Below are 12,019 nucleotides of genomic sequence, written 5' to 3' on the forward strand. Positions count from 1 at the left end.
AATGGAGTAACCTATCCAAAGTCACACACTTATATCTGATTCAGTTCTGTCCACATTGTTTTTTAGCTCTCTAACCCCAAAATTTGAGGATTCCCATAATTTCTTTGTTTCCCATCTGGATAGGATCAGGAAGAACATTCTAGTTTTGCTGTGTGGCGGGTACTGAGAGCAACAAACGAGTCCCCTTTAAGCGCACTCTCTCTTTTCCTCATCTGGCAGCCCACCACGTTTTTCCATTGGCCATTATTTGCGTCTCCTCGTCCCTTTCCAAGATTCCCAACCAATCCACTGCTCTCTCTGTCGCCAGGACCAGGCTTTGAGGAATGTACCATGTGAACCGTGCGGGGGGGAGGAGAGTAGAAAAGGGGAATTGGGAGGCGACTGCTTATTTCTTTACCTTTTGCCTGTAACCGTGAGATTCTGGCACTGTTGGAGCCTGTAGGTAGCAACAGAGACCCGGAAGTTGGGAGTTACGTGGCACTTCCCGAAGTGCCCTTAGATCTGTCACCCCCAAGGCTGGGGTCCTGTGGTCGCGCTGGAGGGCTGCAGCCCTTGCCCTTCCATGCGCCCTCCCAGCCGGCAGCCTCGCCTCTGCCTGGGCTTCCCGCTTGGTGCAGTGGCCTGCGCTGGATGCTGCTGAGCTGCTAGGTAGTGGCCAGGGCCGGCCAGGGGTCGCTGGCGCCAGGTGAACACAGCAGCATGAGGCGGAGGTGAGGACCGGGCTGCACCCCGAGCTCGGGGTTTCCGCGGACGACGGCGGGCGGCCTGGAGCAGGTGATCACAACTATCCCGACGAGTGGCCCAAGCGCTGCCGCCCTGGCGGTCCGAGGGCGCGGGGCCACCGTGTGGCTGGCGCCTCCTTCTGGCGGACTTTCCAAGCCTTTTTCCGGCGGGGCCGGCCTCCGGGTCCCTGGAATTGGGTGCGGCGCAGACGTGCGGGCCCCGAGTCCCACGGAGGTTTCAGCGCTTTGTGGAAGCGGGAGCGGGACTCCGGTGGAGGGTCTGGGAGACATTTGGTGCAGGTTCTGGAGGCTGATGGTGGGTGGGGCCTGCCCACTGCTGGGCCTCCGGCCTTCCCCGGAGCTGGGGACCGGACCCTCCTCAGTCGCCTGTGGCCAGGCGTATTGTCAGCTTCCACGGGTAGGTCCTGTCCTGAGAGCCTTGGTCTGCAGGCCTGGCGGGGGCTGAGTGGGCTGTTGAGGTCTGTGTGGCAGATGTCCAGGAAAGGACCCTCAAGTTCGTTTTCCTTTTATTTTCTCGGACAGGGTGAGATGATGGCAGCCACATGCATCATTTATCTATGAGCCACCCCCTCCCACTTCCCTAACTGCCTCACCAGACCTCGCTGTTGGAGGTCTGCGTGGCACATTGGAAATTCCTACTTTACAAATCACCTCTAGGAGCCCTGTACCCAGATCAGAGGCTCACCGGGTGTTAACAGGAAGCAGACGCTGTGGCAGCCTGAGCTGTGGGGTTCTGGGAGGATGGTAAGCTAGTCATCGCAGTTTGTTGGGCCCTCAGGCAAGACCTCTTACCTCATCCCGTCCAGGGACATGGACTGGCCTTATATCTTGGCTGATTTTTCTCCACAGTCATAATTCAGGGAAAGCGTTTCCACTGAATACAAACCACATTTATGTTCTTTTAATGTTGGTGTTTAACGCAGACGTTAATTATGGTTTACATGAAATGCGTTAATGCAGAGGAATGTTAATGGTTTACATGAAGTGCAGAGGATTGGAGGTGAATTGTAAATAGTGTCTTTTTTTAAGGCTTATCACTTTTTTTTTTCTTAGTGGGATGTGGATAAAGAGAATGGCATTTAAATATCAGAACACCAATGTGTATTTGGTCCCATCTGACAGTTTTCAACATAGACAATCATTTAGGATGACAGCTTGTAACCTAGGATGAGTTGGGTTTTATAGTGAGAAAGCCTTCGTACTTGGAATTGTTGCTGCCAGCAGGAAGGCTTTGCTCGCCCATTACCTGGCCACACATATGCCAGTTCATTGTTGTGGTTGCCTTTCCCTGTGAGCACATCTATAAAAGGCCTTTAAGAGGATCTTATGAATTACATATTTGTCAGATGTGCTCGAGTCAGAAATCTGGCTCAGGTTGTTTTAGCCCTACATTGAATTCTTGTGATCCAGGCTTAAAATTTTTTTAAACTTTTAAAAATAGTACATTAAATAGCATGAGTTAATTCCAGAATTTTAGGGAAAATGTAGTTTGGGAGTTTCTCTTGCAAAGGATCTTTAGGAACTTGAACTTGGTTCCTAGCCAAGACTCTTTGTGTTCACAACACTAACCATTGAAATATCTAGGACTTGATTACCAGATTGTGATTACCCCCGCCCCCATCTTCCTGGTATGGTTCCCTGGTTCCCTCCCTGGTGATGGCTGTTTGTGGTGTTTCTAAGTGTGGGAGAGAAAATAGGCTCTAGAGTACATAGTAGATGTTTAATAAATGTAAGTAATCTTTTTTCTCTCTGAACATTTGTGGATGATGAAATTGGATGCAGTTTGATTGCATGCTCCCCTCTTAAGTTAGGAAGATTAGCCCTTATCAGTCTTCTTCTCACCCTAACCTCTAGCTCTCACATTATAATTTTTATGTTAGGTTAAAAATGAAACTCAATCTCTGGACCTAGAAATGAAAATCAAACAAGGAAAAATTGAGCACTTCCTCCTGGCTTGTGTTGCAATTTTTCAGAAAGGATGGTACACACTTAAGGACAACTCTGTGGGTCTGTTGCGTAGTTTGTGGGTGAGGATTTTGGTTGTTGCTTTGACACGTCTAAGTGGAATCATAAACCTTTCCTAATTTCTGGCCCTGGCATCAGAGCTGGGCTGGCTGGGAGAGGCCTGACTGGCAAGTAAGGGCAGTCTTAAGTATGATGGGCTCTGCCTCTGACCTGGGCTTTGTGAAGAGCAGCTGTTTACCTCCTGTTGCTTCTAGCAGGCTCCATGTGAACAGATTAAAAGGCTATCAATGCCAGCCAGAGTGGCTCAGTGGTTGAGAGTGACCTATGAACCAGGAGGTCATGGTTAGTTCCTGTCAGGGCATATGCCTGGGTTGTGGGCTCGATCCCCAGTGTGGGCGTGCAGGAGGCAGCTGATAAATGATTCCCTCTCATCATTGATGTTTCTATCTCTCCCTCTCCCTTCTTCTCTGAAAAAAATTTAAAAAAATATTTTAAAGGTTATCAAAGTGTTCTTAAAAGAGTAAGAAACATTACTGGCTTATTTATGTCATATTATTGGGCGTTACATTTTAATAATAATCATTCTCTAAATTTACTTATTGCTTTTCCTTAAAGCTTTTTCAAAACCTGTTATCTCATTGATTCTTACTTTTGTGAGGTCATCAAAGTTTAGTACAGTATATTATATCCATTTTATAGGTGAACAAGTGGAGGTAACATGATTTACTCTGCCTTTTGCTCAGTGTGGGTTTCTAGTTTGAAGACCTAGAACCTCTTATTGCCCTAGCTCAGCTACTTTATGATTTTTATTTCATGTATTTAGTTTTTTAACCAAACTAGTCTGGGATCCTAACCACTGATTGGAACAGAACCTTTTACCCATTTTGATCATTACTGATAACTCATTTATTTCCCTGTGAAAAAGAAAAAGGGAAGATTTTAACTAGTGACATGGACATGTGTTAGTTTGTTTTCAAAATAGGTAGGTTTGTCTCAAAAGCAGACATACAGAGGTAGGGGAAAAAATCAATCTGCCTTTTAGCATTATAAACACCATTTAGATAAGTGGTTCCTATGGACAATTATATAGTAACTAGAGGTCCGGTGCACAAAATTCGTGCACGGGGGTGTGTGTCCTTCAGCCCAGCCTGCACCCTCTCCAATCTGGGACCCCTCAAGGGATGTCCGACTGCCTGTTTGGGGCAGTCGGACATCCCTCTCACAATCCAGGACTGCTGGCTCCCAACTGCTTGCCTGCCTGCCTTCCTGATTGCCCCTAACCGCTTCTACCTGCCAGCCTGATCACCTCCTAACCACTCCCCTGCCAGCCTGATTGATGCCTAACTGCTCCCCTGCCAGCCCGTTTGCTCCTAACTGCCCTCCCCTGCAGGCTTGATTGCCCCCAACTGCCCTCCCTTGCAGGCCTGGCCCCTCCCAACTGCCCTCCCCTGCTGGCCATCTTGTGGTGGCCATCTTGTGTCCACATGGGGGCAGCCATCTTTGATCACCTGGGGGCAGCCATCTTGTGTGTTGGAGTGATGGTCAATCTGCATATTACTCTTTTATTCAATAGGATAGAGGCCTGGTGCACTGGTGGGGGCTAGCTAGTTTGCCCTGAAGGGTGCCCCAGATCAGGATGGGGGTTTCCTTGGGGCATGGGGTGGCCTGGGCGAGGGGCCTGTGGTGGTTTGCAGGCCAGCCATGGTCCCCCCCGCCCCACGACCCAAGTGGAGGCCCTGGTATCTGGGATTTATTTATCTTCTATAATTGAAACTTTGTAGCCTTGAGCAGAGGAGGCCAAGGCAGACCAGGGCTGCAGAAGCTAGGCTTCCTCCATCGCCGGGGGCAACTCAGGCCTCCTGCTCTCTCCAGCTCCGTGGCTACCACCATTTTTGTTGGGATTTATTTATCTTCTATAATTGAAACTTTGTAGCCTTGAGTGGAGGCCTGGGCCTGCCAGGGTGTGCGGAAAGCTTGGCTTCCTCCATTGCCGGGGAAACCCAAGCCTCCTGCTTGCTCTGTGGCTGCAGCCATCTTGGTTGGGTTAATTTGCATACTCGCTCCTGATTGGCTGGTGGGCGTGGTTTGTGGTTATAGTGGAGTGATGGTTAATTTGCATATTACTCTTTTATTAGATAGGATAACTGTCACTTTCTGAGTATTATTGTGGATCAGACACTGTGCCAAGTGCTTTGTATACACACATCATTTCTAGTCTTCAGGTAGGTCTAATCACTTGTATTTTACAATAGAACTATTCCAGAGAGTAACAGGTCCATAAACCCAGTAAGTTGCAGAGGCTAGATGACTCCAAGTCCTGTGTGTTTAATTACCTCGCTAAAATGGTGAAGTGCAAAGGGAGTGAAAGGAAGAGGAAATGGAGAAGAAAAAGTATGGGATGGGAAAGAAATTCGTGAGATGGCAGCTTGAATCAGGCTCCAGGATTTACTGTATACGGTGTGCCCAGCCTTAGTGGGCAGAGTGGGCACAAAGAAGTTATGGGCTTCAACCACCATTAGGGAGCCAGGAAATATAAGAACTTTAGTTTACACACTGGGACTTTCTTTCAGCACATTTAGTGAGCAAGTACTATATACATATAAGGCAAGTGCCAGATAATAAGATGATGTTTACCTACAAGAGGTCACCACAATTCTACCGGAGGCAGACACAAATGCAGAAAACCATAGTGTTGTGATAAATGACTTAATTGGCCAGGGAGCTCTGAACATGAAGTGGTAAGAAAATTTATACTGCCCTGGCCAGTGTGGCTCAGTTGCTTGAGAGTTGTCCCATACACCAAAAGGTCCTGTTTTGTTTATTTTTTTACACTTTGTTGTTTTTTTCTTTGTTTGTTTTGTTAATCCTTACCCGAGGATATTTTTCCATTGATCTTTTAGAGAGTGGAAGAGAGAGGGAAAGATAGAGAGAAACATCGAAATGAGAGAAACATATGTATTGGTTGCCTCCTGCACTCACCAGGGCCAGGGCCAGGGCCAGGGCCAGGGCCGGGGAGGAGTCTGCAACCGAAGTACGTGCCCTTGACCGGAATTGAACCCAGGACCCTTCAGTCTGCAGGCCGATGCTCTATTCACTGAGCTAAACTGGCTATGGCAAGGTTGCTGTTTTGATTCCTTGTCAGGGCACATGCCCAGGTTGTGGGTTTGAACCCCAGTCCTGGTGTGTGCTGGAGGCAACCGATCTATGTTTATCTTTCACATTGATGTTTCTCTCTCTCTCTCTTCCCCTCTTTAAAAATATATTTTTTAAAAAGAAGGGGGGAAAAAAAGAAAATGTATACTAACTGGCAAAATAGTTCTTGATTAGGTTTTGTTAATTTTGCATACATAGATTGAGAATTCCTAGAATTTACCTACCCCCTGTGGCTATTGTTTCTGGAATGTTTGTGTTTTTGCAAACAGAGGATTAATTTACAGCTCCTCTCTGAGGGCCAGCCCTGTACCTTGGTTGCAGGAAAGGCTGGGGCCACCACCTCTTCGCCTCTTCCTGCAGGCTGCCTTTAGGCCCATCATCACTGTGGATCTGTTGGGCTTGGCAGACTGTCTTTGCAGTCACTGCTTACCTGGAGTCACTGCTCCAGTGGGTTGGCAGCGCTTGCTAGAGGAGCCTGCTGTCAGGTTGTGCTCTTTCCCAGGTGTTTCAGCAGGGGTGGGAGTAGTCCTGGGTATGAAGTTACTTAACTGATGCTTTGGGAATTAGAGGTGACCATGTTATCTCCAAGGCTCTTTTCTCACCCTAGAACCACAATACTGCAGGGACCTTGTAACTCGGTGGTAGCCTTGGAGTGGTGTCTGCCAGGCCTCCCACTCCTCCATCTTCCTTAAGTCCATTCAAATAGAAATTACTTACGTTTTCTAGAAATGAGGTAAGCAACTTTTGACAATTGCTCTGCTATATTAATTGAGTTGACTCGGTGTGGTAATAACATTTAGACCTTTTTACATGCTGCTAAGGAAAAGTTCTCTCTGTCCATGACAGTGACCCCAGAGAAGGGATCATCAGCTTAAAGGTTTCCCTTGCTTTAAAAAAAAACTTGGTGTATAGAAATGTGGATTAACTTCCAAAATACAGTGTGTGTCTATACTTCCTGGCTTTAAATTTAATTCTTCACAGTATAAGAATTTTGCAACAGAATTTCTTCTCTAGGAATTTAAATTTTTACTTCTCTAATTATAACTATTTTAGGAAGTCTGATCTTCCACCATTGGTGGGAATGACTGCCTGTCACTTTTACCTGCCTTGCCTTCTCTGTTGCCCACCACACATGCAACCTTAGAGCCATGGATGTTACTGGGCTCTGCCTTTACAGGCCTCCAGGCCTGTCATCCTCGCTTGTTGGTGTGGCAGACAGAAGCAAGTGCTGTCATGGCTGTCTGTCAGAGCTAGCCTTTGCTCATACAGTATTAATTGCACAGGAGTCATCTGGAACGTTGCCATCTGTGCTGCTTCACTAAGCTCCTTGTGCACTGGTTTTCCTTTCATGCTTGTCTCCAGGCTGTTTTTTGCAGGCTTTTGTGGAATCCAAGGGCTTGGACATAGGCAATAGGCAGGAAAACCCAGGGTAGAGTAAAGATTGTTCCCTATTAGTAAAGGAGGTCAAGGAATTTGGCTAAAATCCTTACTTATATTAAGGATTATATTGAGGTGTATGGGAAAGGTGAGAAGGGAACTAATTTATCAGGAGTCTGTTTTATAAATATACCTTATGACAGGATCTCCTTTAATTCTTTCTTTTTTAATTTATTTTTTTTAAGAGAGAGAAGGAACAGAGAAAGAGAGAGAAAACCATCAATGTGAGAGAGAAACATCAATCGGTTGCCTCCCCTTAATCCCCGTACATGCTCTGACCAGGAATTGAACCCTCAACCTAGGTATGTGCCCTGACCTGGAATCGAACCTGCAACCTTTTGGTGCATGGGATATGCTCCAACCAACTGAGCCACCCAGCCAGGGCAATCTCCTTTAATTCTTACAATAAGTTAAGTAAATGATGATGCATTTAGGTTGGGAAACATGGGGCTCAGTGAGGTTAGATGACTTACCTGAGATCTCTCACCTGGTAAACGATGGAACTACATTAGATTAAAAAAAAAACCTCCAGCCCTGGCCAGATGGCTTGGCTGGTTGGAACTTTGTCCCATACACCAAAAGATTGCAGGTTCAATTCCCAGTTAGGGCACATACCTAGTTGTGGGTTTGATTTTCTCTCTCACATTGATGTTTCTCTCTCCCTTCCTCTCCCTGTAAAAAAGAATTAGACTGTGTATGACTTTGGGTGTGTTCTTTAACCTCCCTGGGCCTCAGTTTCTTCATGTATGCAATGGTCTTAAGCATTTAGAATTCTGCCAGGCACTTGGTAAGTACCCAGTGAGCACCCTAAGTGTCAGCTAGTACTATTATTGATCCACACGTATGAAACTCAAAGTGGAACTTTAAGACTTTAGTTTCCTTTCATCCACGAACAGCCTCCAGGGAGCATGAGTGGGTTTGTGCTTATTAATATGAGTTCCCTCAAGTGTCTCCTGCCCACAACTCCTGCTCTCTATTTCATTATTCTCTGCCTTATCTCTGGCTCTGCATTATTTTTCTTATTAGCAACTCTTTAGACTTCTTGGGATAATTTGTTCATTAATTTACCATATCTTAGGCTCCTCCTACATATGTTGAGCTATACTGGGTATTAGGGCAGGGCACAGTTTTTATAAGTGTATGACATTATCCCTGCTCATGAACCTCATTTGGATAAAGGGGGAGGAAAAACAATAAAATACCAAAATGGGACAGACAGGTGACTTCATTGAGAATTTATTGTATACCAAGCACTGGTTTAGATGTTTCCATGCACTGTCAACCCTGCAGGTTAGGTGAGGCTGCAACATCCCACTTTAGCAATGATGACCCCAGAGGTCATCTTATCCAAGATCACACAGACTGGAGTGAGAGGAGCCTGGGGTTTCAACCCTAGTCTGCACTGACTGTCATGGACCTGTGTAGATTGTGTCCCAGGTCATTGGTAGGATTATCTAGATGAGATGAAGGGGTGCTGGGATGAGCAAAGCTTAGGGTTGAGAGTGAGCCTGGTGGGGTTGGGGGAGAGTTTAGTATGTATGGACTGCTGTGCCAGGTTCTGGGAGGTGAGTAAGATATGTTCCTTGCCCTCAGGAATCTTACTGTAGCTGGAGAGACAGACACATAAATAGATTATTTTAGTGTGGAGTGGTAAGAGATGTGATGAGGGTAAGTATAGGGTGCTGTGGAAGCAGAGGAGAGGGAACCAGGAAGTATTCCTGGGAGGTTAAGTTAGCAATGAGCTTAGCAGTTGAAGGCCAGAAGAGTTTTCTAACAGGCAGAGAACAGCATGAACAAAGGCATGGCCTTATGGGCTTTTCTCGCTAGAAGCAAGTTTATTCATCTAGTCTGATGGATGCTATGGCACAGTGTGTAGTATAGGCAACAGGGAGTTCATCAGAGGTGTCTAACACTGAACAATAGTACGAAAGTAGCATTTTATGTTCTTTAATTGCGTGGAAGTGGGAGAGATGACAGTCAAGCAAGACCAACTATGGGAGAAGCCAGCAAACTTTTTACTATAAAGGGTCAGAAGTAAATATTTTGGGTTTCAATGGGCCATATGGTCTCTGATGCCTCAGCTCTGCTATTGTAGTATCAAAGCAGCCAGACAACTGGTAAATGAATGGGTGTGGCCATGTGCCAATGAAGCTTTTATTTATATCCCCCAAATTTGAATTTCATATAATTCTCACATGCCACCAGTCTTTTAATTTTTTTTTTTTTTTTTTTTTTTTTTTTTTTTTTTTTTTTTTTTTTTGCCTCAGCTATTTAGAAATGTAAAAACCATCCTTCACTTGCAGGTTGGATTTGGTCCACAGCTCATGGTTTGCCTACCCTGAGGAACTGGTGATGTTCAGGTTTGCCATGACCAGAAACTGGAACAAGATGTTGGTGATGGAAATAGAGAGGAAGGGACTTGATGCCAGAGAACTTTGGTGAACACTGATTAGATAGAGGAGATAAAGAGAGGTCAGAGCTCCAGATAACACTGAAGTTTCAAGTTTGGTGCCTGCCCAGCCCCGTTTTGGTAAACCTGGTCTTGTTTTCCATTTACCAAGAATATGACTTGATTCTGAAGAAAATCCCAGATAATATGACCTGATTTTAGGGAAAAACCCAGAAATAGCTGGTGTCTTAGGTGCTCCCAGATTCTATCAGTGTGGTTAATTGTTCTGATTGTCTCCCTGTGAGTATCACAATGCCAGCCACCTTGCTGCCTTGGCCTCCAGGTGTTTTAGGCCGGAAGTGGCTCCTGCTGTGACTGGGACAGCATGCCCATCTATCTGTCAGAGAATAGGTAAAGTTCCATTTTTAGATAACTCTTTATTTTGATAATATTTCAAATTTACAGAGAAGTTACAAGAGCAGTACTCGGTGCCCCTTCTAGCTGTTATCTACATTTCTTAATTGCATTTTATTAATTGTTTACATTTTGCCCTGTGTGCTTTATCTTTCTCCCCCTGCCCATATATATGCATTTTTTGACCCATTTGAAAGTTGGAGACATTGTGCCCCTTTAACCCCTATTTACTTCAGTGTAGGTTTATCAAGAATAAGTGTACCCTCTTCTATAACCATATTATAGTGATCAACATCAGTTACTTAACATTGATACAATACTATTATCTAATAGTTGTTTTTGAACCTAGCACCCCTCCATAGCTATTATTCTAAGATTACCTGTCATGTGGAAAAAAATAATGCTACTGCTCCCTTTAACAGCATTATAGACACAGGTAGGTACCTGCTCTGCTCTGGAACTCACACTCCCATCATTTACCTAACTGAGCAGCTGCTTAGTGGGTGTGGCAGGACCAGTAATTGCCTAAAAAGAGAAGCAGTCAAAGAGCTGAAGGATCACTTGTTATCTTGAGCTTCCAGCTGTTAGAGGGCAGGCACTATGTTTTGCTTCACATAGCTCCTGCCATTCCCTGCTGTCTTCATGAAAAAGTTAATCTCCTAAATGGAACAGCAACCACAGTACTCAAGATCTCAATTTTAGTTACAAACATGTTCTTTCTGGGACCTCCACTGCATCTCAACCTATAGAAAATGATTCTTCTAGGATGGATAGTTTTTTCTAGGTTTGATCTGGAAAATAAAATGAAATTAGATTGGAGTAATTTATTTTGGAAATAAAATGAGAGGAAAAGGTATCCTACCATTTCTGACTTAGTGCAAAAAGAGATTTTCTTTTTGCTACTTTAAAAGACTGAAATTAGAGATAGGGCAGTGTCTAATGCATATTTTGTAATAATAAGAATATTTTTATTCTAAGTAGCTAGAGCTTGCTTACTTCCCTGGGAACTATGGGAAAAGGAGTCTGGAAATTCTGCACATAATGAGAAAGGAGTACAGAGAAGTCTCTCTATGTAAAGGGGGTGATCACTGTATTTAGCTACATTCTCATTGATGTAACTAAATGCTTGTGTTGATGTGTTTGGTACACTGTGTCACTGCGTTTGGTTCACTGTATCAATCATTACTGTCTGTGAGCCTGTTCTTATGATCCAGAACATCTGAAATCCTCACTGTCTTAGGTCTATAAGGTTCTGTGCTGGGCATGAAAGGGGATGGGTGGGCCACAAAGGAGGATCAAGCTCTCATGGCCTCTACATTCCCTGATTTCTCAGACTAGATGAGAAAACTTTGATTCAGCTGCTGCTGTGCAGTGAACTCAGGGGAATCACTTAATTGTTCTTTGTCATAGTTTTGCCATTTGTAGAGAGATGTTGGCTGTCAGCTAGTTTAAAGGAACATAACTAGAGATAAAATTTGAGTATAAACTTGGCAGGTGTGCTTGGAAACAAATACAAGGACCATTTATATACTGATAGTTTCACAGTAGTGCCCTTAACACAGATGAAGGTACTGTTCTCCACTAGTGTTGGAGGACTGGTGGGCAGAGGTATCAGAAGCTACCCAGAGGGGATCTGCTCATCTTCATGGACCTTATGGTTCATGGAATCCACAAGGCATGGCAGAGAGATTCAATGAACTTAAATTTAAAAGTACCAGGGACATACAAAGAGAGTTCACAGTACAATTTGGGAGTCAAGATAAATAATATAAGAGCAGCTAATAAACACCAGGGAGATGCAGAGAATCGGGTACAAATCATGCACAGGCATTCTGCTGCTCAGAATGCAGTAGTGCCTGGCTGGTGTGTGTCAGTGGTTGAGTGTTGACTTATGAGCCAGGAGGTCAAGGTTTGATTC

The 12,019-nt window shown here is 44.8% G+C and overlaps 1 protein-coding gene across 25 annotated transcripts in view; it reads left to right on the top strand.

Moving 5' to 3' along the window:
- The first annotated feature begins 532 nt into the window (after positions 1–532).
- MICAL3 (microtubule associated monooxygenase, calponin and LIM domain containing 3) overlaps positions 533–12,019 on the top strand; it is a 294,200-nt gene continuing 282,713 nt past the window's right edge. For 20 of the 25 annotated variants that reach the window (XR_013960066.1, XM_080658695.1, XM_080658702.1 and 17 more), the window contains exon 1: positions 533–774. The gene's annotated coding sequence lies outside the window, so the exon portion shown is untranslated. Of the gene's footprint in view, positions 775–1,006; positions 1,141–12,019 lie in introns of those variants that run through there. The other 5 variants (XM_080658699.1, XM_080658693.1, XM_080658694.1 and 2 more) reach the window with 4 other exon arrangements.

The sequence above is a fragment of the Plecotus auritus genome (genome assembly GCF_963455305.1).
Source record: "Plecotus auritus genome assembly, chromosome: 3".
Lineage (NCBI taxonomy): Eukaryota > Metazoa > Chordata > Mammalia > Chiroptera > Vespertilionidae > Plecotus > Plecotus auritus.